This window comes from Pongo abelii, chromosome 3 (assembly GCF_028885655.2).
Source record: "Pongo abelii isolate AG06213 chromosome 3, NHGRI_mPonAbe1-v2.0_pri, whole genome shotgun sequence".
Taxonomy (NCBI): domain Eukaryota; kingdom Metazoa; phylum Chordata; class Mammalia; order Primates; family Hominidae; genus Pongo; species Pongo abelii.
The window spans coordinates 132,350,480-132,376,788 of record NC_071988.2 but is presented as its reverse complement, the minus strand read 5'-3'; the positions used below and the strand labels follow the sequence as shown (position 1 = coordinate 132,376,788).

The 26,309-nt window shown below is 41.1% G+C and overlaps 1 long non-coding RNA gene across 1 annotated transcript; it reads left to right on the top strand.

Annotated features, from left to right (window-relative positions):
* The first annotated feature begins 1,627 nt into the window (after positions 1–1,627).
* Positions 1,628–13,817, top strand: LOC112133158 (uncharacterized). Its single transcript, XR_002914834.1, has 4 exons — positions 1,628–1,779; positions 10,886–10,974; positions 12,905–13,127; positions 13,746–13,817. It is a non-coding gene; the product is annotated as an uncharacterized LOC112133158 (long non-coding RNA).
* The last annotated feature ends 12,492 nt before the right edge of the window (positions 13,818–26,309 follow it).

Below are 26,309 nucleotides of genomic sequence, written 5' to 3'. Positions count from 1 at the left end.
TTACGGGGAAACCTACACCTCTAGCAAATTGTTCTGGAGAAATATTTGTGCATGTATACATGTATAGTTTATATGCATTTCTCTCAGGAGGAATACATCTATAATAAATTTACAGGGAAACATCTCCAGTTCAAAATATTTAGGCCTCCACGTTTATCTTTCAGGCTTAAGTAGAGAGATCCTTCATGTTATATTGCATTACTATTTCCAAATCCTTTGGAGACATTAAAAGAAACAAAGACGATTTCTAATAACTACAGCCCTTCAGTTTCTCAAAGAACCCAGGGGTTGAGAGGTTAGAGTGGAGTTTCCTGAGTCTTGTAGAGCAATATGTAGTTGAGGCAAAGGTCATGCTCCCGGTGTTTTGTTTTAAATAATATTGACCCATTAATTCTAAACCTGCTTGTTCCTGAAATTATACAGGATTATAGTTTGCAAACTGCAGGACAATGAAGCAAATCAAGATGAATTACAGCCCTGGCCCTCCCTGCCATCCTCTGACATCTAAACAGGGAATGAGTTCGGTGTGAGTGTTTAAATGAACTTTAAGCACCCGATCCTTCTTTATCCGCGATTTTCAGCTTAAAAAAAAAAATGTGAAATTTGATTTCATAACAAATAGAAACAAATACCACTTAGTCCCAGAGAATTCATCCTCGTGGCGCTAGGAGGGTCGTCGTGGAGGTGGGGGGAGGGATGTGCTGAGATCTTTTGTTATGCTTGTCAACCCCGCGCACAACCAGAGTGGGCGAGAACAAACACCACGCTGGGGAACTTACAGCAAAAAGTAACCGCCGATTTTCTGGAGCCGAGAATATCATTGTTTTCTCGCCTTAGTTGCTTTCATCTGAATGAAACTTTACCTAGAAGCTTTTGGAGCTCAAACACTGAGTCTTTGTTCTGCAAGAAACTGCTGCTGCCATTTAAAGAGATCGCAGATAATGTCCCCGATTTAAGATCAGTGCTCAACGCACACTAACTTTCTTTCTTTTTAAAGCTCTGCCTCCGACTTGCGAAGGGATCACGCAGCAGTGGTGGGCAGATAAAAGCCCTTTCTTTGGACGAGGGTCACCTCCCTCCATGTTGTTCACTTGAGAGCAGTGGAGAGGAAAACTGTCCCCACGGGCGGACTTTGGCTTCTGGAGCCGCAGGGCCCAGCGGTCCCGGCCTCTCCTCCTCTCAGCCTAGTAGGGGGCGGGGAGGGGCAAAGGCGGGAGGGGAAGGAAGGAGCTAGAAGAGGGGATTTGGGGATGGGGGCTGGAAGCGCTAACGAGACCTGCCCGGAGGATTTAGGTCTCCTGCAGGTTGGTGAGTGATTTGGGAGCTCTGGGTGGAAGAGGTGTACTTCGGCCTAGTTTGGTTGCTGAACTAGAACAACGCGAGGAGATCAATCAATCCGCAGGAAACAAAAAATGGAAGTCGAGGTTTAGGAAGAGTTGTCACTTCCCCGACTTGAGTGGTGCAGGCTGGGGGCGGAGACTTGGGACCTAAGAGAGGCCATTTCTCTCACCTCAGCTCCCTTCCCTTGGACTTCCAAAAGGAATAATTTTACTCTCTCCTCCCTTCTCCCCACAACTCTCATCCCCGCTAGCCCGCAGGCCGCCTGCCCCTTTCCGCACCTCCTTTTCCCATCCAGCGAGAGAAACCTAGCTCCCAGAGCCGGTGCAGTCAGTCCCCTCGCCCCTCCCGCCCCTGCGCGGGTCCCCCTCCAGCCGTCGCTGCATCCACCACCTCGGTTCCACTCAATCGATTTTTGCTGCATGTCAACACTTATTACCGGTGAGTGTGAGGGTATTTTTTCTCCTTCTCTAGGTCTCTTAATGATTTCTGAGCTAGTTGTGTATTAAAGTGCTTAAAGAAACCTTTAACATAATCTATAGCATGAGCACCAACCTTCCCCGCTTGGGTTCAAAAATGGCGAGCTCGAGGTTGGGCCCGGAGGCGCCCAGGCCTCACTGGCCTCAGCGCACTGCCGCCCGGCTCCTTGAGCGCTCAGATGTTCGCCAGGCCTGGGGCAGGAACCCCGCGCAGGCGATCCGCCGTCTGGGGGCTTTCTCCCCGCCACCCCCTTCCATCTCTCACCTGTTACTCGCAGGCACATTTTCTTCTCTCGGTATCTTTGGCCTATCCTCGGGTTTTGTTTTATTTTTTTAAAAAAAAGTAAACCTCTTTAAAAATTTCCAAGGCCCCAAATTCTTCATTCCGCTAATACCGATTTCAGATTAGTGGAGACCTGGGAAAAGGTGTATGCAGCCCATGATTGTCTCTACTTCCTCCCAATTCCTAAATCTGAGTTTTAGTGTTTACGACTTGGTTAGAAATTTAATTTTTAAAACCATGTTGGAGAGCCTGGGCCGAATAAGTAGTTTGATTAGCAGGCAATTCTCTTCGCCTCCTTGCCCTGCTTTTTCTCCCACCCTCACCCCCTTTCTATTAGGTGCTGAAGCCCGGGGGTGTAGGAGTGCGGGTTAGGAGTGTAACAAAAAAATTAATGGAAAAATATAAACAGCGTCTTAAAAGTCCTAATATTCCTCGAAAACCTTATAAATTAACCCTGTTAAGAGTGAGCCCTTTTAAGGCAAGTCTATAAAAATCCAGCGTGATCTCGAAGGAGGACGACCCTTCCCCCAATCCCTGTCGCGAATGTGACCAAACAAAGGTCTGTCCTGCAATCCACATCCTAATCCACGGACGCCCCCGCCGCCGTCGCCGGGACTCCCCAGCCTCCAGCCGCCCACAGTCGACGGAGCTACCCTGGGAGTCCCTGGCTCCGCGACTTAACTTTTTTAGAGAGGGGGAAAAAAGGAGGGGGTGTAATTAGATCAGAGGCCTTTATGAATATAGACTCCCTATTGATTGATTTATAAACCCCCTGACGAACTGCAGTTAATCTAAGCACACCAGGAAGCAAGAAACGTGGTTGACTGAAGAAGTCTGGAAGTAAACGAGAGGAATTTCTGGTAGCAGATTTTCAGAAGGAATTTTTTTAAAAATAGTTTTCTTCCCCAGCCTCCCAAACAATTTCTTTAACTGAACTTGAGAAAATGGTAATTCGAGTTTTTGTTTTTTTTTAAGGGGGTTAATTAGAAACGCCATTGTAAACACGTAACTGCTTTAACCTTTTCAGGTTCTAGCAGATGAACCCAGGGAAATTTTAGTCTAATCTTAAAAATTTATCACCCTTAGCCCCTCCCACCCTTCTCTGCCCCCTCCCACCCTTCTCTGCCCCCTCCCCAAAGGGAGGACTTCCCATTGTTGACTGACTCTCTGAAAAGATAGAAAGCAGAATTTACTGTGTTTGGGATGCATAACTTCATTCACTTCTGTGCTGAGTATTTTATGCATTTTTAAAATGTAAATGTTGATTTTAGATTTTGTTTGAAGAGTAGAGAAATCCTGCAAGAAATGAAATACCCCATTGAAGACACATTTAATTATACTTAATTACCTTTAAAAGTCATTTCTACTCCTTTTGTAACAATACATTGCTAACAATTCAGTGGCAGTTGTGGAAAACAGGAGCTATTTGAAGCTTAAGTTACTCTGCAGAAGAATGGCTATAAGAGCCATCTAAATTCCTTACAATTAAAAAAATTCAAAAACATGTAATGACTACATGGTAAAAGTGTTTACTTTTTGGTGGTAGTGAGAGGTGCTTTTTAAATTTCCTTCCTTCAGAAGGACTAAGAGAAGTGCAGACTCACTGGGCTCTCCCTGGGCAGGGTGTGTGTCTGCACCCTGGGACTTTGATGGATCTTTCCAGACCTAGTTCTTCTAGTCTTACGGCAAAAAATGTTTAAGGTGTTTGCCCTCCCTCGCGCTCTTTTTCTCCTCCATCCTCTCCCTCTCCTGTTTTCTTTGTCCACAGCCAAGGTTTTGTTTTGTTTTGTTTTGTTTTGTTTTGTTTTGTTTTTCCTCCATTCATGCAACTGAGGAAATGGCCCGCTGATGCTGGGACCTGATGTACCCACACTAAGGCATGAGGGTGGATTCCTCACAGCCCCGAGACTCCCTCTGCCAATGCTTCCTCTCTCCAGAAACAGCAAAGCCTCTCTGCCTCCGCTGACAGTTCGTAGCAGTGCGGGGCCCCCTTGCACACAGTCCTGGGCAGGAACTTTTATCCTCGTCGCTCTGGAAAGATGAGACCTAGAACCACCACTGCTGTCCCCTAGAAAGCGGTGGGCAGCTTATTGAATGTGACTTGGGACCCAGACCAGTGGCAGCCCAATTCTTGGGCGCGTTTCCCCTCTCTGCCTGTGTCAACAGCCCTCGAAACTGCTTCTGCTTCTCTGGGCAGGTATCAAGGGGAGTGTGCGTGGGGAGCGGCTTGCTGCACCCAATAGAACTTCATGGCATCTTTCTATGTCCTCCCGGATCGAATGCAGGGCCTTCTCGGCGTCTCTTCAGAGGGTGCCTGCATTTGGTTGCCCACAAGTCTCCCCGACAGCTTCACCCCGCTGTGTGTGGGCTCGGGGATGGGGGTGGGGAGCTGAAGGGAGAGAGAGGACACCAAAGTGGACAGAGGTGGAGACCCTGCAAGCCATCCCCAGGGCAAAGAAATGGGTTTTGCCTGTCAGAGCCTAAGGTTGCAGACTACGGATCACTTTGTTAGAAAATAAATAATATCAAGCAAAGTAGAGTAAAATGGAACCCTTCTTCTGTGGGTGCTAGGCCTCGGGCGATGTTCATTCACAGGACACTCCTGACGTCAGTTTCTCCAGCTACCTCTTGAAATCCGTGACATCGAAGGAGACGTTCTTATCTGATGAGGCGGTGTCTTGTTTATCTGTTTCTCCGAACACGAGAGAAAAAAAAGAAGAATCTCTTGCGAATGCTGGGCTGCAGCTCTGGGCTACAGCTTCCCGGCCGAAGCTCCCCATCCCGGATCCTCCTTCCTCTGGGTGGCCGGGCCATCTTGTCATCCGCCATGCGCCAAGGGATGGATGTTTGGACAGGTGACTAGGACCTTTTGGACCCATGAATTCCGTGGGGACCACGCAGCCCATCCCTTAGAACGACCCGAGGTGCAGCCGCTCCACCTGAACGTGCCCCCGGGGCGGCTTTTCCTAGGACTTCATTAGCCGTCTAAACCGGGTTTTGGGTACAACCTCGCCCTACCGCTTTCCATTGACTAAAACAGCTGCTTTATCTTAATGTTCAGTTTTTGGCCAATGACATGGGGGAAGGGCGGTGGTGGTAAGACTTACTGCCTGTCTCCCTTTACCCTGACGGTATTTTCAGAGGCACTAGGAGAAGCGGGAACCCGGAGGGCCACCTATGCACCTCCGGGGTCGCCCTCTTGGCCCGGGCACTCGAAGTTTGCACGTCCCTCCGGCCAAAAAAAACGGAATCTAATCTGCAGCTGCCGCCGCACCCCCACTTCCCGCCCGCATCCCTAGCCCGAAGGCTCAGGCAGGGCATCGCAGCCCACACGCTCGAGCTGCACCGACCGCCCGCGGGGTCCAGCTGGGGCGAAGCAGGGGCCCTCGCGCCTGCGCTCGGGACGCCCCCGCACGCGCCGCTGCTCCGGGCCTGGCGGGCCTCCTCGTGGGCGGTCTGGGCTCAGCTCTGGCGCTGCCTTGCTGCTGCGCCTGCAAAGGTCGCGCACCAGGCTGGCCCACAGATGTGACCACTTCTTTGCCCTTTTCTAGTCCACCCAGGGAGTCCACGGCCGGAGGAGCCCCCCGCCACATCCCTTCTCACCCTTTCTCGGGCCTCCGCGCCTTCACTCCCGAGCAACCATATACCTTGAATGGGTCATGCCTGCCTGCCTCCTTGGAGCTGCCTCTCGAGGCCCGGGGGTTGAACATTAACCAGCTGTGGCTATAGACTGGGGTAAAACGTTACGTATAAAAATGAATCATCCATCCAGTCCTGGGAGAGCGGACCTATAGAGAACTCTGCACCTAGAGCAGCCCCAGCCTTGCCCCTGGCCCAAAGTACCGAATCTTCTGGAGGCCACTTATCAAGGACCGTTCAGCCGCAGGAAGCGGAGGACAAATGAGGGATTGGAGGAAGGGGGTTGACTGAGTCAACCGTCCTCCTTGCGGAGTTTGAGGTTCAGGGCTTCTAACACAAGAGAATTTCCTTTTCTTTCACACTTGAGAAGGTGTGAACAGCTTTTCATCTCTTATAAAAGTTAGTGGGGGAAAGCTGGAGTCTAGGAGGAGCGGCTGTCCACAGGGCCGAGAAAGGTCGCTCTGCTGCCATCCCTGGCGCCCGGGGTGGGATCCCAGGAGGCAGGGCTCAGTGGGTTGGGAGTGGCAGCAAGAGCCCCGGACCAGGGCCTGGGGACGGAGGGGAGGCGCGCGGTGGGCGGTGCAACCGGCGCCCGACCTGGCCCTCGGACCTGAGACTTCGCAGAAGTCCTGGCTTGAGGTCACGCTGAAGTCCTAGGCTCCCATCCGATCCCACCCACAACTGGTCTGGACCCTGCCTCCTTCCGACTCTGACCTGTTAGTTTTTTCTTTAAACATAAGTAATGGAAAGTAAAATGATACGTCTGCACTGACTTATGTGCTAGGCCCACGTGCCCAGTCAAAATATACAGAATTTACCAAAAGATAACAGAGCTGAAGGAAGAATTCAAGACAGTGTACATCCTAAGTTCCTGTGCCCTCACCTGGAAACATTACTGACTCAGGCACTGAGCAAATTCCTGAATAGGAAGATGATTCTGTTTCTGTATCTCTGTCTCTCTCCCTCTGCCTAACCTCTGTTCCTCCCGTCCCCCACCCCCATTGAAGAAAAATCTGAGATAAGGTGGTTGCAAGCAAAAGGGAGACGTGATGTTATTAGGGCTTTCAGAAATTGCCAACCAACCTGCCGAGCAATTCCTGTACCTCTTAAGAAGATTATTTTTTTCTTATACAAAATAGTTTTATTTAAATGCATGCCTGACTCATTATAACCTCTTAGTGTATATATATATATACACACACACACAAACACTATATATATATATATATATATATATATATATATATATATATATATATACACACATATTTTTTTTTGAACAGATGGCACACTCCACCTCAACTTGGACCCTGCCTCTGACTTGTTTATTGAAACAGAAATTTTGCTGAGAGCATTCACTCAAATCTCTGTACTTAGGGTTGTGAGAAAGGGGCTGTGGTGGTGTGCATGTCTGCTGAGAACACTGCATCGTTGCATTACTCTCAAGGTCACATCCTAGCTTCTTCAAAGGCCACTGCTCCTGCTTCAGTGTGTTCACAGCCTGTATAGTGATCCTGAGAATTTCTGGCAGGGGATGGAGGGTGGCAGCAGAGACATGCAGTAAACAAGGCTTTCTGGAGTCTCAGCAGGCATCAACAATGTGACAAGTGCTGTGTATGTGTATTAATTGGACATCACCAATCAGTTCATTCTCAGAGAAAATGGCTTTCTGTTTAAGATGTGGTTACAGAGTGTTCATCACTTCATGTAGTGTCGCTGCTCTAACTGCAGTGCACACAATACTCTACGTCATTCCTATAGAGCAATACAGCTCAACTTTTTCAGCACCCAACTTGATGTTATTCCACTCTCCCAAGAAAAATAGAATTGACTCAAATGTTCCACTAAGTTAGCTCTAGAGAGACAATGAATGCATCGAAGCAAATAAATACAAAGAAGTGTGAATCACACGCTCAGTTGCTTTTCAGTGACTTAGAGACAGAGAATCATAAGTGGAGAAAGCGCATTTACTTTTAAGGGTTTGAGTAGTTGGGGAAAGGAGTATTCTAAAGGGTATTGCAGTGTTCACTCAAACCCTCTTCTCCCCCACCAAATTACCATGTTATCTGACACCCTCAATCTATTTGTGTCCTGGGTAACAGACAGTTTGACCAAGAGGTCACAGACTAGAGGGCTTGGGTGACTGGAAACAAGTTTGACAAGAAAGGAATCTGGGTGGGGTGCCACCATGGAGGTGGAGAGAGGATGAGGCCACAGTGGCTGGAGCAGCCTGGCAACACAAAGTCTCTGCTGGACACTGCATTTACACAAAATGCCTTGTCAGAGAATGGTGGATTAGGAATAGCTGTCAACACAGCTTCATGGATGAGAGAAATTGAAGTCTCTCTCCATTCCTTTTCTTTACCTTCCCTTTATTTTCTACCTTCTTCATTTCCTTCTTTTATTATTGCCCTTCTTCTACATCAGGTGACTCTCCCCAGAATTTTGGCTGCTCTTGGATTATGCCCTGCTTATCCTCTCTTTCGAATTAAGACTTCAGATTGTTTGTAGTATTCACTTTTCCAGATATGATACATTATTTTATTCAGTCAAGAGTCTACCTGTAAACCATTTGTACTTATGAATATTGAACAATAAAAATTTCTGGTAGAATAAGTAAAGCATGCAATATTGCATAGCTTGTCTTTTCAGAGCACAAAAAGGACTGTGCACACTCTTTAATAAAGCCCCACTGCATGCTGGAGAGGCTGGGAGAGTGAGTGAGCAGGCTTCTTTCACCCAGGCAATATGACCGTTGGCATTATGGCCACCAAAGTGGGAAATCTCCAGTTTGCCATTCTCACCATGAAAGCTCCTCCTCTCCTGAAACTACCATCTGTGGACTCACACACATTGTCAAATTTGTGTGTTCCAAGAAAACACTGAAACAGTTTATAAAATTTATGTACTGAACTTTACATATCTTTTCACATAAATGCATTTGTTTTTCTTGTGCTATATCCTCTTTTTATTGGCTCAGCAGTATTTTATTGTGATTTCTCTTCCTTGTACAATTGAGAAACACCTTCATTGTCATCCTGCAACTCATTAGATTAGAACTTGGTTGAAACATATTTTTTATTCCACAGAAGGGCTGCCACATTTCACCCTCCTTTGGCTCCTCCTTCTCCTTTCTATCTTCTTCCAAAATCTCACTTAGAGGTTAATTCTAAATCTCATAACTCTCTCCCTTTTTACTTTTTCATTTTATTTCTGAGCAATTACTGCTCCCATACTCCCAAACTAACTTTCATCCATATTACTCCTTTGGTAATTACCATATGGGGTGTTTTATTATGAGTTAAGATTTTGTGGGTCTTTTTTTTTTTAGCTTCTTGTGGTGGCCTGGCACAATACCTTGTAATGGAGTAGATGTTCAATAAATGCCTGTTGATCAAATGTTACAATTAAAATCTTTGTTCACAAAAATAAAAGTTCAAAGACATTAAAATCTATTGAATTGGCATAAATTAAATCTCAGATTAATTCTAATTAATTTCTAATCCTTTTCCCAACAAACTAGACATGTAAAAGAATTCTTTAGCAGAAATTCTATCATAATGTTTTTCAACACTGCCGGCATCTTCCCTACATCAGAGCAGTTTTAGGACGGTGAATCATGATGAGGGTTCATAAGATACTGAACACATTTTAGTATTTCCTAATATATTATTAAAATAAAGAAGTTTTAAAAAATCTAGTGTGGTAAGGGGAGTATAAAAGGGTGGGAGACACATAGATGACAGAAGTTTCCAGCTCGCAATTGTCTAGAGTCATTTTACTAGTTAAGGGATTATGATGTCCAATTCTCCCTTACTTTATGCTTTTTAAAATTTCACTGCTCACAATTTGTAGTAAAATATAGTGTATCAAAATATATTATGGACAAAGATTTTTTTAATTCTTAGAGACAAAAAAACCTAAGAAATTAAAAATATTGATCCAAAAACAACAAAAAAGATTTAACCCAGGCCGGGTGTGGTCACTCATGCCTGTAATCTCAGCACTTTGGGAGGCTGAGGCGGGTGGATCACCTGATGTCAGGGGTTTGAGACCAGCCTGGCCAACATGGCAAAACCCCATCTCTATTAAAAATACAAAAAATTAGTGGAAGACAGTGTGGCGATTCCTCAGGGATCTAGAACTAGAAATACCATTTGACCCAGCCATCCCATTACTGGGTATATACCCAAAGGATTATAAGTCATGCTGCTTTATATGTATGTTTATTGTGCACTAATATGTTTATTGCACATGTATGTTTATTGAGGCACTATTCGGCACATGTATGTTTATTGTGGCACATGTATGTGTATTGTGGCACATGTATGTTTATTGCGGCACTATTCGCAATAGCAAAGACTTGGAACCAACCCACATGTCCAACAATGATAGACTGGATTAAGAAAATGTGGCACATATACACCATGGAATACTATGCAGCCATAAAACATTATGAGTTCATGTCCTTTGTAGGGACATGGATGAAGCTGGAAATCATCACTCTCAGCAAACTATCGCAAGGACAAAAAACGAAACACCACATGTTCTCACTCATAGGTGGGAATTGAACAATGAGAACACATGGACACAGGAAGGGGAACATCACACACCGGGGCCTGTTGTGGGGTGGGGGGAGGGGAGAGGGATAGCATTAGGAGATATACCTAATGTAAATGACGAGTTAATGGGTGCAGCACACCAACATGGCACCTGTGTACATATGTAACAAACCTGCACGTTGTGCACATGTACCCTAGAACTTAAAGTATAATAAATATATATATATATATATGTAAAATAAATAAAAATACAAAAATTTAGCCAGGTGTGGTGGTGGGCACCTGTAATCTCAGCTACTTGGGAAGCTGAGGCAGGAGAATTGCTTGAACCCAGGAGGTGGAGGTTGCAATGAGCCAAGATATCGCCATTGCACTCCAGCCTGGGCAACAGAGAAAGACTCTGTTAAAAAAAAAAAAAAAAAGACTTAACGCAATCAGACTTTGATTAGGGTCACAGACCGAACAAGTTATAGTTATTTTTATTTCTGCTCATTTTTGTCCAGTAGGCTTCACATATTTTTGATGAATTTCTGGGTGGTAGAATATTCCTTAGAACACTGACCATATCCACTTCTACTTTCCAGCTGTTACCTAAACAACAAACTAGACACACTTCACTGCAAACCGTGGGAAGAATGGTGTTACCTTTGATGAAACATCCATGGAACATTTGGTAACTCTTAATATATACCAAAAAAAAAAAAGTTTCACCTCATTGTGCTAAATAAATAAATAATACATACATAAACAAACAAATAAATAAAATGATAGGGACTTGAATGGTAGAGAAATTTTAATGAATTTTGATGCAGTGGGTTTTGCAATGCCTGCAGGACTTTCAAAGACCCCAGTCTCTAGTGGAAAACCACTAGTCCTGGTCGGCACTGCAGGGAGGGGTAGATGGCTGGAGATTCCAGAAACCAAGGGGGAAGATGACTGGGAACTCACAAAAAGGTAACAGATTTGACACATTATCTTCGGTTGTCTCAGTCACTATAATTTTAAAAATTATCTACACTCTCATAAAGCAATGGGTCAATATTATTTTCACAGTACTCTTTTTTTTTTTTTTTTTTTTTTTTTTGAGACAGAGTTTCGCTTTTGTTGCCCAGGCTGGAGTGCAATGGTGTGATCTCGGCTCACCGCAACTTCCGCCTCCCAGGTTCAAGCAATTCTCATGCTTCAGCCTCCCGAATAGCTGGGATTACAGGCATGCACCACCACTCCCGGCTAATTTTGTATTTTTAGTAGAAACAGGGTTTCTCCATGTTGAAGCTGGTCTTGAACTCCTGACCTCAGGTGATCCGCCTGCCTCAGCCTCCCAAAGTGCTGGGATTACAGGCATGAGCCACCGCACCCAGGCTTTCACAGTACTCTTAACATTTTTTACCTTTGTTTTATTCTTAACCATTTCTAAATATAACAATATACAGTGATGCAGAAGATAGTTTGTTGAGTACTTTCTATGAGCCAGGAACTGTGCCAGTGCCTTTTATATATTAATATTATCTCAATCAGTTCTCACAACAATCCTATAAAGTAGATAATATTATTTCCTTATTTGACAGATAAGAAAACTGATTCTCAGAAGTAACTTGCCTCAGGCTTCCTGAGTAATGAGTATCAGAGTCAAAACTAGAATAGGACTCAAGTTAGGCACAATATGACAGGACCAAAGAATTGCTAGTCTTCTGTATCACTTTCTGCTGATGTAATTAGAAAATATGACTTATAAATTAAAAGTGCTATGAAAATAGTATTTCCTAGTTATCTTATGAGTAGTGATTGAAAAAGAGATTATAGTAACTGAGCCAATTAAAGGTAAAGACGTTTTACTCTTTCACATGTGTTTCAGTGCACATTTCCTACACTAAAGCAATGGACAACTTGTCAAGGCAGTTTGACATGTGACATTTTAGACATGATAGGAAAAGCAGCCAACTTGCTGATACTAAGGAAACGATATATACACACACATATATATATACACATACCTCCTTTATATATATATACTTATAAATACAAAATATACACATATATACATATGTACCTTTGTGTATATATACGTATATATACACATATCAGTTGGCATAAGATCAAGTAATTTTTTCCTTAGTCTTGTACATTATGACCTGTTCACTCCTTTCTTGCTTCTCTCTACCCCCATTGACCCTTTTTGAGGCTAACTCCAGATCTCATATTAGACGTCCCTACTTTGAGAAAGGCCTCCCTGACACTCTGGCATTAGGTTAGGTCGGCGTGCCCCTCCTGTGTGTTTCCATAACCATATCAAAGCACCTAACACACTTTTATGAACTTAACACGTTTGAAGATTAGAGATCAGTAATTTTATAGCATCTCACAGCTTGCCCTTTGAGACATTTCTGCATGATTAGATTCAGATTATATATTTTTTATGATATTCAGGATATCATAGTGCTGTCATGTTCTTACTGCGTCATATCAGGAGGCACACATAGCGATTTTTCAACACTTGATTATGTTAATGCATTACTTAAGGTGGTGTCTGCTTCATTACTTTAATGTTTAAAAGTTATTTATTAGCTTCTCTATTAACATTATGCTTTTTCCATTGTAATTAGTATTTCATGAGCAGCTTTATGGTGACAAATTGAAACCTCCTGCCAACAGCCATGTGAGTGAGCTTGAAAGCAGATTCTCCAGCTCTTCAAATAATGGCAGCCCCAGAAAACAACTTAAATGCAACCTCCTGAGAGTCTCTGAGCTAGAACTACCTAGCTAAACTGCTGTGAGATTCTTCAACCTCAAAACTGGGATGAGATAACAAATATTTATTGTTTTAAGGTGCTAAGTTTGGGGGTAATCTGTTGCTTTGCAATAATTAATACACCACCTACATTCTATATTCCCAAATTTTTCATCACTTTTCATCTATTATGGTCTCTCTCCTCCTCTGCACTTGGGGATTTATTTATTTTTTCTTTTCTGCTGCCACTTTCATAGCACTCTGGGGAAAACAGAGAGAAACAAATGTAATCAGTTCACCAAATTTTACCTGAAGTCCAAGGAAGTAAATATTAAGTGCAGATTTGGAGGAGGGAAGGGATAGGACTTAGTGATGCTGTGTAAGAAAAGCATTTGCACCAGAAGAAAGATGAGATAAACACTAGAAGGCAAAGAAAAACATTTTATGGAAAATCGAAAGCAACTGAAAAAGACACCTTTATTTCACATCTAGTAAATATAATTATGGTTTTTAAAAATACAATCTTAGAAACACTTATTTTGTCTGCCCAGCACTTTCCCCCTTTCTGGAAACAGAACTGTCCTCTTTGGGGGGAACCTGTTCTTCTCTTTACTTGTGCTATAAGTTCTAATGGATGCTGCCAATTCTAGAACTGATATCTCTGTATCCACAAGAGCAGGCACGTGAGCTTGGCTGCCTTTTGTGTCCTTCCACAGGAATCTTCAAATGACAATTTTGAAAAGAGAAGCAGTCCTTTTCATGATGAAGAGATGAGTTGTCAAAAGCCCAGGTTCCCCAGGGCAGAAGATTTCAGTCTCTGGTAAGACAGACTGAGAGAGAAGCACGGATGAGAGTTGGAGGGAGAGAGAGTCCTGCTGTCTCTCTATGATTCTGGAGGTCCAGTTAAATGCCCTTCCTGAGATTTTGCTACTCTGGTCAGCATATTTCCTGTTTTGCCTAAGGTGGTTCAAATTGGGTTTCTGTCACTTGGAAAAGACTTCCTGATTCAATAGACTAGTGTTCCCTCCCTCCCCCATAAATAGTCTCTCACCCAGAGAGCAAAAAAAAGTGCCTTTGAAGCCAGGATTTGGGATAGTCTTTTGGAATCCTCAGATGCTCATGTTTAAGTAGAAAAATTTCATCTTCTAGTGGCCCTCTACGAACACTGCCTGGGAATTATTGAGGGGGTGAGGAAGGAAAGTTGTGTACACACACCCACACCTGTTAAGCTTTTTTGCCAACACAATAATATTTATTGAAGATCTATTATGTTTCAGGCACTTTCATAAACAGCTGCTCTACATTAGTCCAAGACACTAGATTTTCACACTGTTCCTAATTATAGATGAGAAGATATCTTTAAAATAAAAGATGTTAAATATTAGTCTTTACAAAATGTAAACGTTATGAGTAAAGATTAGGTGCACCTTTCCACACCTTCTCCAGGTTTAACCTACCACTATTTGGATGTCTCTTTTGCTTTTATAAGTTTATCCCCCAAAAATGAAATAGAATTTCAAATGTAAATGACATTTTAGTATTACTACTTGAATGACTTGTTTCTAAAGACAATTTTGAGAAAGATGATTAAAAATAAAAAAAAATTTGAAACAAACTATAACTAAATAGCGTGACTTACCTTGAAATTCTAGCTTTATTCATATAAGTTTGTGTCCCCACAGGAAGCAGACTCAAAATAAGCCAGCCTAAATCTGTGTAAACAGATTTAGGTTAAGGAGAGTGGTGATGTTAAGGGCATTAATTACAGCTTTGGTTATTACTTTGAAACTTGGACAGTGTTTGTCCAGTAATTGCTCATGTATTTTTTCCCCTCTTAGTCTTCCTGGGGGAAATGGTTACAACAGCCTAGAGCACTCCTTTGAAGAGATATCCACACTGGCAAAGGTACCAACTTTTCACTTTCGCAGTGGGTGGTCCGGCACAAAAATTCCCCAATGGCTGAGAATCTGAAGCCTGCCCAGGCCTCCCATAAGCTCCGGTATTTAAATATTTTTATATGTAATTTAAGATGTGAACTAGTAGAACTAACAATAGGTAATTGGCTTTTTCCAGTTTTCCCATTAGAAAATATTAAGGAACTCCCAGCATATTCTGTTGTTAAGACGATGACACCGTCTGTGTCAAAAATTAAATTTCTTCCCACTCACTTAAAAAAATCCAGCATCTTATTTCCTTACTCTACTCTGCCATTTCTATCCTCTTTGTTATATCTAAGATTTTTCTTAATTGTTAAATACATGTGCATATTTAAGATGTATCAAAATTAATAATATGTTTTTGTTTTCTAAATTGTTTAATAAAAAGTTGTTGAGCACTATTACAAGGCTCTGTGCTAGGCACAATAGAGGATAAGAAAATAATAATTATTTATTAAGATAAGTGTTTTGGCAAAGTGCGGTGGCTCACACCTGTAATTCCAGCACTTGGGGAGGCTGAGGCAGGCGGATTGCTTGAGCCCAGAAGTTCAAGACCAACCTGGGCAACATGGCAATACCGAATCTCTACAAAAATTAGCCAGGCATGGTGGTGCATTCCTTACTCTGGAGGCTGAGGTGGGAGGATCACCTGAGCCTGGGATGTCAAGGCTTCAGTGAACTGTGATCACGCCATTGCACTCCAGCCTGGGTGACAGAGCAAAACCCTGTCTCAAAAAAAAGTGTTTTGTACCTAATTTATATCTCATTTAATTCTGAAACAAATCTATGAAATAGGCATTGTTATTCCCATTTTACCAATCAGGAACTTGAGGTACCAAGAGATTAATTTGTCCAAGATCATTCAGTAAGGAATTGGTAAAACTGAATTTAAATCTGGGATCATTTGACCTCTAAAGGTTTTTCTCTTAACCACATTATACTGTGCTCCTACCCAGCACCCCCAAACCAATGTATAATACTTAGCCAACTCATTTCATGATGATTCCAACTCAGGAAGAACCACTTTTAAGTAAGGCAGATGTGTTAACTACTACACATAGAATGATAACCTATCCTCTCAGGATGCTTAAAATACACAAGAAGAGATAAATCATGTAGGCAAATAACTGAAATTTATGTTAGAATTCAGTGAATACCTTAGGAGTGGTGCAAAGTATGATAGACTTTCAGAAAGGATTGAGAATACTTCTAGCTGGGAGGATCAAGGCATCATGTTTGAGATTTCTTTTGATTTTGGCTTTGAAAGATGGTCAGGGTTTTATTTTATTTATTTATTTATTTATTTTTGAGACAGAGTCTCACTCTGTCTCCCAGGCTGGAGTGCAGTGGCACCATCTCGGCTCACTGCAACCTCCGCCTCCTGGGTTCATGCCATTCTCCTGCCTCAGCCTCCTGAGTAGCTGGGACTACAGGCACCTGCCACCATGCCCGGCTAATTTTTGTATTTTTAGTAGAGACGGAGTTTCACTGTGTTAGCCAGGATGGTCGCGATCTCCTGACCTTGTGATCTGCCTGCCTCGGTCTCCCAAAGTGCTGGGATTACAGGCATGAGCCGCCATGCCCGGCCAGGCAGGGTTTTAATGAAAGCATCAGAAAATCATTTCAGGCAGAGTAAAAAGCATAGTAAAGATTTGATAATAGGCCTGGCACAGTGGTTCACTCTTATAATCCTAGCACTTTGGGAGGCTGAGGTGGAAAGATCACTTGAGCCCAGGAGTTTGAGACCAGCCTGGGCAACGTGGTGAAACTCCATCTCTACAAAAAATACAAAAATTAGCTGGGTGTGTTGGCATGCCTGTAATCCCAGCTACTCTGGAGACTGAGGTGAGAGGATCACTTGAGCCTGGGAGGTGGAGATTGCAGTGAGCCGAGATCACAACAGTGCACTCCAGCCTGGGCAACAGAGTGAGACCCTGTCTCAAACAAAAAAAGAAGAAAAGAAAAAAAATGAAGACTTGATGGTAGATGTAGGATGAGTTTGGTGAACCAAGAATAATCCAGTGTGAAGTAATAGTGGAAGATAAGTCTGGAACGCTAAACTGTGGCTAGAATGTGGCAGACATAGAAAACTAGGCTGAGAAGTTCAGAGTTTATTGTGTAGGCAGTGAGGAGATGGGATTTCCATTGGGGTTTCTGAGCAGTGAATAAATGGAAAGAGGCTGTGCTTTAGTGAGTTAATGGACCAAGAATATGTGGCCAGATGAACTGCAACAAGAAGTAAACTAAAGGGTTTAAACTGGGATTCTGGTAGAGAAAAAAAGAAGACAAAGCTGAGGAAGACCACCAAATAATGGATGAGAGGGTTTAGAGAAAGAACAGGTAACTTCAAGTTTTTGAATTTATGTGACTGACTGAATGAGAAGGTTATTAACAAAACTCAGAAATGCTATTTATTTGAAGAGGAGTTTCTTAAGTTGGATGAACAAGAAAGGGAATCACTCATGGCAAGGCAGCTAAAAAGAAATAAAGTTTTGGAATCCCAGCATCAGGAAGCCCAGAAGTTTGGTAAAGAATGAAATAATCAACATGTTCATCTAAGACTGACCTTACTGAGAGATCAAGAAATGACAATTATTATGGTTTGCAAGGCAGCCAGAAGCTTGCCTCAAACTTTTCATTTATTTGTCAACTTTATCAGGAAATCTACACCATTAGATAGTCTATTATAGATTAAGGCATTGACAACAAATGCTCTCTAAATTTTATTAGAATGTCCAACTTCTTCCTTATCAGAATTAGTCAAAGTTTGATGTATAGTTGGAGATTTAAAAATACTCTCAGTTTGGAACACTGGGGGCATTTTTAGGGTGCCAAGGGAAGGTTCCTTGGGGAAGGAAGACTTGGATACTGACAAGGTTTGGCTGTGTCCCCACCCAGATCTCATCTTGAATTCCAACTTATTGTGGGAGGGACCCAGTAGGAGGTAACTGAATCATGGGGGCAATTCTTTCCAATGCTGTTCTCATGATAGTGAATAAGTCTCATGAGAGCTGATAGTTTTAAAAAGAGGAGTTTCCCTGCACAAGCTCTTTCTCTCTTTGCCTGCTGCCATCCATGTAAGACGTGACTTGTTCCTCCTTGCCTTCTGCCTTGATTGTGAGGCCTCCCCAGCAACGTGGAACTGTAAGTCCATTAAACCTCTTTCTTTTGTAAATTACCCAGTGTTGGGTATGTCTGTATCAGCAGCATGAAAACTGACTAATACAGATACCAAGAGACTTCAGGGCATAATCTGTCAATAACTGATTAACAAGTTCATCAATTAAGAAATATTTGTTAAAGATCTGTTGGAAATAAGGCACCTTGCTAAATCTAAGGGGAGAAAACAACATTGTCTCTATTCTTGATGACATTATCCTACCTCATAATTTTGCCAGAGGCTAGTATTTTGTGTACAACTATAGCAATTCGACTATAAGTTTCAGTTTTCCAAATTAGAAAATTTAGAACTTATAATCTTTAGTACTCACTTCTTAAGGTTTTTGTCAGTATAATTAATCCAGTCTTTAAAAAAATATATAAGAGTTCCTGGTGAACTTGGGGTTGCCCACTGCTTAGTAGACTATATTATCATAGTGCATGGGGGAACTGGACTCCTATTTATATCTAACAAAAAAAAGTGAATTTAGTGTGTGTGTCATTTCTATAATGGTGCAGGTAAAGATATTTGTACTTATTTTATGAACTTTGTAAGTGTGTATAGGCCTGGAGACACAAGTGTTTAGCAACATTTTTATTAATAAGTTGGATTTCAAAAATTTTATAACTTAGCATGCTTAATAATTCAAAGCTCAAGAGTGTTGTTGATATGACAGAAGTAAAATTCAAAAAAATCTGAAGAGGTTGAAATACAGAACTAAAACTACAATAAAAACTTAATGATACATAGGGGTACCGTTTAGGTTTCAAAAAATCAATTAATACCAAAAGGGATGAAGCATCTCAAAATTAAATTATCAGAGACTTCAGTGAATATGGTAGTCAGCCTCCACAATGGCCTCAATGATTCCAGGCTCCTATAATTCACATTCTCCTGCAATGTCATGCCCCACCCCCTCTTCAATGCATGAAGTTTCCCTATGTAGCTAATAGAATATTGTGGAAATAACAATGTGTGCCATTCAAGGATAGCACATAAAATATACAGCAACTTTTGCCTTGCTTTCTTTTTGATCACTGTCTCTGGAGGTAGCTGCCATGTCATGAGGACACACAGACAGCCCTAAGGAGACGTCCATGTGGTAAAGAACTGAGGCTACCTGTCAACAGCCAGCATGAACTTAACAGCCATGTGAGGGAGCATCTTGGAAGCAGAATTTACAGCCATGGCCAAATTTTTAGATGCTGCAATTTCAGCCAATATCTTGAATCCAACCTCATGAGACACCCTGAACCATTTAGCTAAGCAGCTGTCAAATTCAGGAATGAGGTAATAAATCGTTATTGTTGTTTTGAGTCATCAAGTTTTGTGGTTATTTGCTACACAAGAATAGATAACTAATATATTTGGAAGTGAGTTGCTGCCATTTTAACACATTTTAAATATATAGGAGAGGCACTGGAATTAGGCAATGGCAGAAACTGAAAGATGTTGAAGAGAGTGTTAGTGGAAGCTGAAAATGTCTTCAATAGACTATTATTAATAAGCCTGACGTCTCTGAGGAGGCTTCTGCTGAGGAAAACATTATCAGAAACTGGAGGAAAAGGGGATAGTTTTAATATAGTGGCAGAAAGTTAAGCAATACAGTTACCTGCAATACTGTGGAACTGGAAATTTTATCTAATAAAATGGATGATCTAGGTAAAAAATTTCCAGTCAGAGTTTGGAAGGTGCTGCTTGGTTTCTTCTTGTTGTTTATAGTAAAATGTGACAGAGAAGAAGATAAGCTAAAGGACAGATTGTCAAACCAAAAGAAGCTGAGACTTGTTGGCTTTGAAAATTGCTAGCCTCTCAAGATGGGAAACAATGCTAAAATAAAGAAATGGCTTCTGGACAATGATCAAACCTAGACACTGCCAGATGTCAGACAACCATGGTATAAAAATGAAGCCAAGGATGTGGTTATAAAATCCTTTACTAAGACCTTAGAAATATCTAAGGTTGTACCTCAGAGAACCATCAAGTCACATTAGAGCTTCTGAGAAACTTAAGAATAATCTCACCACAGGCTTTAAGTAGAGCAGAGCTTATCTCAAACAGATTTGCAGGTGTGGCTTTTGTATAATGGAATTAACCCCAGTAAGATTCACAGGAGACTCCCAAAGTTTTTAAGAGTATTTAATTGTTAGAAACATCAACAGTTTGGACTGAAGAGAACAAAAGTAAAGAGGCTTTTGTACTTCCAAATTCCTACAGGCAGAAACCAGACTAGGAAAAATATACACCTGCAAACCTAGGCTACCTTTCACGGAAAAATAAGTTGGCTCCGAAGGTAAAACTAAAACTTCAAAGGTCTAAGCCAAAGTCATAGAAAATCATTCCCAGGAAGCAGTAGGAATGAGCACTAGTGAAAAGCATTCAATATTTGCCTAGCTAGATTTCAAAATTGCTATGGATCAGTGACTCTTATATGCCTTTTGTTTTCCACACTTCGAATGGGAGTGTCTATAGCGGTTATCTTATTTATGTCCCATCATTGTATGTTGGGTGTGTATGTGGGTAAAGAAGATCATGCTTTTTAGCTCTTTAGTTCACAGATCTTCAGATCAAGGAATTTTACTCAAGGAGCTATACTCAAGGAACCACGCTCAAAAACCCTTATTCACATCTGCGTCTGTTTGGGACAGCAAGATTGTAGAATTTGAGATGATGCTGTAATGGAACGAGATTTTTGGTGGCCTTGAGAATATGTAAGTATTCTTTGCATGTGGGATGGAGGTTAGTCATTGAGGGATAGAGGTTAGACTCTAGTGCCAGCCTCCAAGATGACCTCCAAATAATCCCTGCTTTCTGATACTCATGCTACTGTGTAGCCGCCTCCCATACTGAATAGAGCTGACCTGTGCACCAATAGTGTATTATGTTAATGACAATGTGTGATTTCAAAGGCTAGCACATAGATATTGTGGCTTGGACCTCTCACTTTGTCTCAGATCACTCATTCTGGGAGAAGACAATTGTCATATCATGTCATGAATATACTCATGCAGTTCTATGGAGAATTTCATTGGTAAGAAACTGAGCTAGAATAAACTTGACAGCCATGTGAGAGAACCATCTTAGAAGCAGACCTTCAGCCTCAGACAGCTTTCAGAGGATTGTAGCCCCAGCTAAAATGTCAACCACAATCTCATGAGAGACACTGAACCAGAATCACCCAGCCAAGCTGTTCCCAAATTCCTGAGCCATAGAAACTGTGTGAGATAATAAATGTTTATTGTTGTTCTCAGCCACTACATTTCTAAATTATTTTTTATTTATTTTTAGACATAAGGTCTCACTATGTTGCCCAAGCTGGGGTACAGTGACTATTCACAGGCATGATTGTAGCAGACTACAGCCTTGAACTCCCAGGCTCAAGTGATCCTCCCACATCAGCCTCCCAAATAGCTGTGACTACAGACATGCACCATGACACCAGGCTAAGTTTTGGGGTAATTTGTTATGCAGCAATCTCAACATGAGGCAATGGTAAGACTGTTTAAAAATGTGGGTTTTTTGGCTGCATCAATTGAATAAAGGTTTCATATCATCTATTAATAATCCACTTCTAGACTTACACCAATGTAGGATATTGTTTATAGCTTGAGTCATATAGTATGACAGACATTGGTAAAGATATTGAGAGCACTAAAGTACTATCAATATAGTGAAAACAGCAAAATATAACATGAGCAGTGCTTCAGTCAACTGGTGATGTTTAACCTTGAGTAGACTAAGGAATTACATGGTATCTATACATGTATTTAAAGCAGTAGTGCTGGGAAGAAATAATAGATATATTCTATATATCCTGTATTTCTTCAAAGAGGAGAAAAATAACAAAAGGCTAAATATTGTAGAAAGGTAGATCTCAACAAAATATATGGAAGCATTTTTTGATGCTTCAAATTCTTTAACAAAATAATGACTTTCACATTGGAAAAGTTGAAACATAAGCAGGATTACCACCTATGAAAAAGGTAGTTCAGAAAAATCTTAGACTGGGATGTTGGATAAACTATACAAAATGGCCATGAGGCTGCTTTCGCATTTGATCTAAGACACACTTAGTTTTCTGCATAAACCAGCAAATTTAGAGGCACTCCTTTACCCAAAGCTCCAAAGTACTTAGAAGTACCACCTTAGGTGACACAGTGAACTTTCTGCAGATCCATGAAATGTTATTTAAGTGTTTTCCCAGTTAACACCAACATCTAGATACAAAGTAGAAAGACCAAAAGACCACTACAGAGGAAGATACCTCTCATTAGTATTTGGTCTAAAGATTTTTTTTAAGGCTTCTCCAGGATAAATGTATTTCTTGAAGCTAAGATTCAGATTCAGCTTTGGCTTCATTTTAAAGTAAAAACACTCTGGGTTAGAATGATGTCTAAAATCTAAAGCTAACTTGCATATCACATAGTACAAAGAAGATAAGCACAAATCATTTACTGAGAATCATTTATTTAATACTCTTTGAGGCTTATCAGGAGGGTCCATTATACGCCATACATGTGTTAAACTTTCAGTCAGTAAACCAAAATTACACAATTCTTCTTCTTCTTCTTCTTCTTCTTCTTCTTCTTCTTCTTCTTCTTCTTCTTCTTCTTCTTCTTCTTCTTCTTCTTCTTCGTCTTCGTCTTCTTCTTCTTCTTCCTCTTCCTTTTCCTCTTCTTCTTCCTCTTCCTCTTCCCCTTCTTGTCTTGCTCTGTCTCCCAGGCTGGAGTGCAGTGACACAATCGTGGCTCACTGCAGCCTTGAACTGTTGGGCACAAGCAGTCCTCCCACCTTAGCCTCCTGAGTGGCTGGACTTCAAGCACATGCCACCATACCAGCTTATGTTTAATTTTTTGTAGAGATGAGGTCACTACGTTGCTCAGGCTTGTCTTCAACTCCTAAGCTCAAGATATCCTCCTGCCTCGGCCTTCCAAAGTGTTGGGATTACAGGCATAAACCACCATTCCTTACAGGAATTTTTTTTTTTTTTTTTTTGAGACAGGGTTTCTCTCTGTTACCCAGGCTGGAGTGCAGTGGCACAATCTCGGTTCACTGCAACCTCCACCTCCTAGATTCAAGCCAACCTCCTGCCTCAGCCTATAGCTGGGACTACAGGCATCAGGCATGTGCCACCATGCCCAGTTAATTTTTTTTTTTTTGAGACAGAGTCTTGCTCTGTCGCCCAGGCTGGAGTGCAGTGGTGCCATCATGGCTCACCACAACCTCCGCCTCCTGGGTTCACGCCATTCTCCTGCCTCAGCCTCCCGAGTAGCTGGGACTACAGGAGCCTACCACCACGCCCGGCTAATTTTTTGTATTTTTAGTAGAGACAGGGTTTCACTGTGTTAGCCAGGATGATCTCGATCTCCTGACCTCATGATCTGCCCACCTCAACCTCCCAAAGTGCTGGGATTACAGGCGTGAGCCACGGCACCTGGCGAATTTTTTAAAATTTTATTTATTTATTTATTTTTTGAGACGGGGTTTTACCACGTTGCCCAGGCTGGTCTTGAACTCCTGAGCACAAGGAATTTGCCTGCCTCAGCCTCCCAAAATGCTGGGATTACAGCTGTGAGCCACCGCACTCAGCCCCTGGCAGGATGTTAAATTCTTAATTTTCTATGTAATACTCACAATTTTGGGTCCCTTAAAAGACATAGTTTGTTTTTATTTTTTCTTGAATAATAAAAAGAATGAGAGAAGATGAGTTCATGCCCTAATTCTTAAAAACAACTTAGAAATTATTGTAGGGATAATATAAGAACAGCAATATATCTGCAATACTCTTTACTAGATAATTGTATTAGTCCATTCTCATACTGCTATAAAGAACTACCTGAGACTGGGTAATTCATGAAAAAAAGAGGTTTAATTGATTCACAGTTCTACAGGCTTAACAGGAAGTATGACTAGGAGACCTCAGGAAACCTACAATCATGGCAGAAAACGAAGGGGAGGCAAGCACATCTTACCATGGCAGAGCAGGAGGAAGAGAGTGATCAGGGAGGTGCTACACACTTTCAAAGAACCGGATCTCCTGAGAACTTCGTCACAAGAACAGCAACGGGGAAGTCCACCCCTATGATTCTATCACCTCCCACCCGGCCCTTCCTTCAACATGCGGGAATTACAATTAGACATGAGATTTGGGTGGGGACACAGAACCAAAGCATATCAATAATTTTGCCTAATGTAATAATATTTCCTTAAATAGAAATGTGGAAAATAAAGCCATAGTCTTTTACCAGTTGTCTTTGAAGTTAAGAATCTTCTCAGTTTTACCACATAGAAACTGGGTTTAACATTTATGTAGAATATATATAAACGTTATACAAACATTTATGTGTTATCTATTGTGCATTGAAGATGAAGAGCCTGGTTATTGTAAAATATTTTGTTAATAGTTTCATTTTTCAAAGTAATTAAGACATTAATCCTGTTTTCAGTAGAATAACGTATATGAAAATGCTGACTTTAAGTCTGAAGTAAACTTTTTTTGACATTATAGAGCCCTAGTGTTCTGAGCTCTTCCCCCAAGAGCCTGGCCCATATAAAAGCCCATTCTTCCATTGCTGTCTTGAAAAAAATCTTATGTTCAGGAGTTTTTCTTATCATTGCTCCTTCAGGCTAAGCCTTATTTGTCCATCAGCTTTCTTTTTGTTTTATCTTACTAATATAGATTAAGTAGAAAAAAAAAGCAAAATACACGTAAAAACATTCACGTATTATGTATAATTGCCTTTCAAAACCTTAGTCACTATGCTAAGGTGTTTAGATTCTAGCTCAAAGTTTTTAAACTATTTGCTTTATAACTGAAAGGGAATGTCTGTTTTTTTCACTTCTTATAAAGTACCTTCCTAGCCTATGAGCCTTTACCAGTCCCTAGGATCCACTGGGATTAACATTTATAAACTGCAAATACACAAAAAGCCAAGGGCCAAGGATTTCCAAATAGGTATAAATACGTTTTCCTTGCACTGGTAAAATGAGGTAATACAAATCATCATTAAGGAGAATGGAGAACTCTCATTTTCAATGTATACTGCAATTAAATTAAGTTTCTCTAAAAACTCAATTGGTCTGCGTTTAGAATCTAAAATGCATAAGAAAGTAGATTTCTGATAATGATAGGAGGACCCCACTTTTCATATTGAATGGCTGTGTGACTCAATGTTACATATTAAAATACTAAAAAATTTAATGTATTTCGTTCCCTTTTTTGAAAGGGCTAGGGCTTCTAACTTCTAAAGCCACTTTAACATTATGTTTGTAGATTTAGTTTTAAGAACATTATAGCATAAACTAAGTAAAATGTTGCCAGAATGTTTTTCAATATGGAGTATAATTTTTATTGATATGCACTTATTTTCTATAATGGGAACTAACCTCACATAATTTTAAAAGAAGATAAATTTTAAAGTGTAAAATGAATGGATTTCTGTTTTCTCAACTGTCTCCATAAATTACATGCCAATATGAAAATATCTCATTATTATAAGTATATAGAACATTTATGAAATCCAATGTTCCTTTTCTTTGTCATAAAGTGAGTTTTCACAGTATTTCACTTAAAAGAAAATTAATCCATGTCCACTGTGTAATCCTTAGCCCTAATATATTTCAGTCATGGTTTTCCCTTTGTGGCTCTGATATTTACACTTTAATTCACAGCACAAAAATATGTGAAATCACACTATCAGTGCCACAAACGATATGCATTTCAATATTTTGGAATATAACTTCACAGAAACCTTGATACATTATTATATTTCACAAAAGCCTATGGTTAACTCAGTCTGTTATAACACTGTGGGACTATAAAATATTTTAGATGATACAATGAGGAAAGAAGATAGATTTAAGTGGAATACACTATTACCAGGGATTCATCAGTTACCTGCTCTCTTTCTGCCTTCCTAGGTAAAATCAAGATCAAAACCATCAATACAGTAGCACAAGTATTCAGATTGCATTTTTTTGTTTGTTTTTGAGAAGGGTTTTAGGGAAAAGTTTGGGAAATGCAGTCTGAAGAACATCTAGCCCATAGACATACAAACGAATAGTAGCAAATAGTTGGAGCAAACGGAATTGACAATTTATATTCTAAACGTGTCTCATATACTGGAAGACTAAAACTTTCTTTAACCTCTGAGCCCTTGTCATGGTTTCTCAGTGATTAAAAA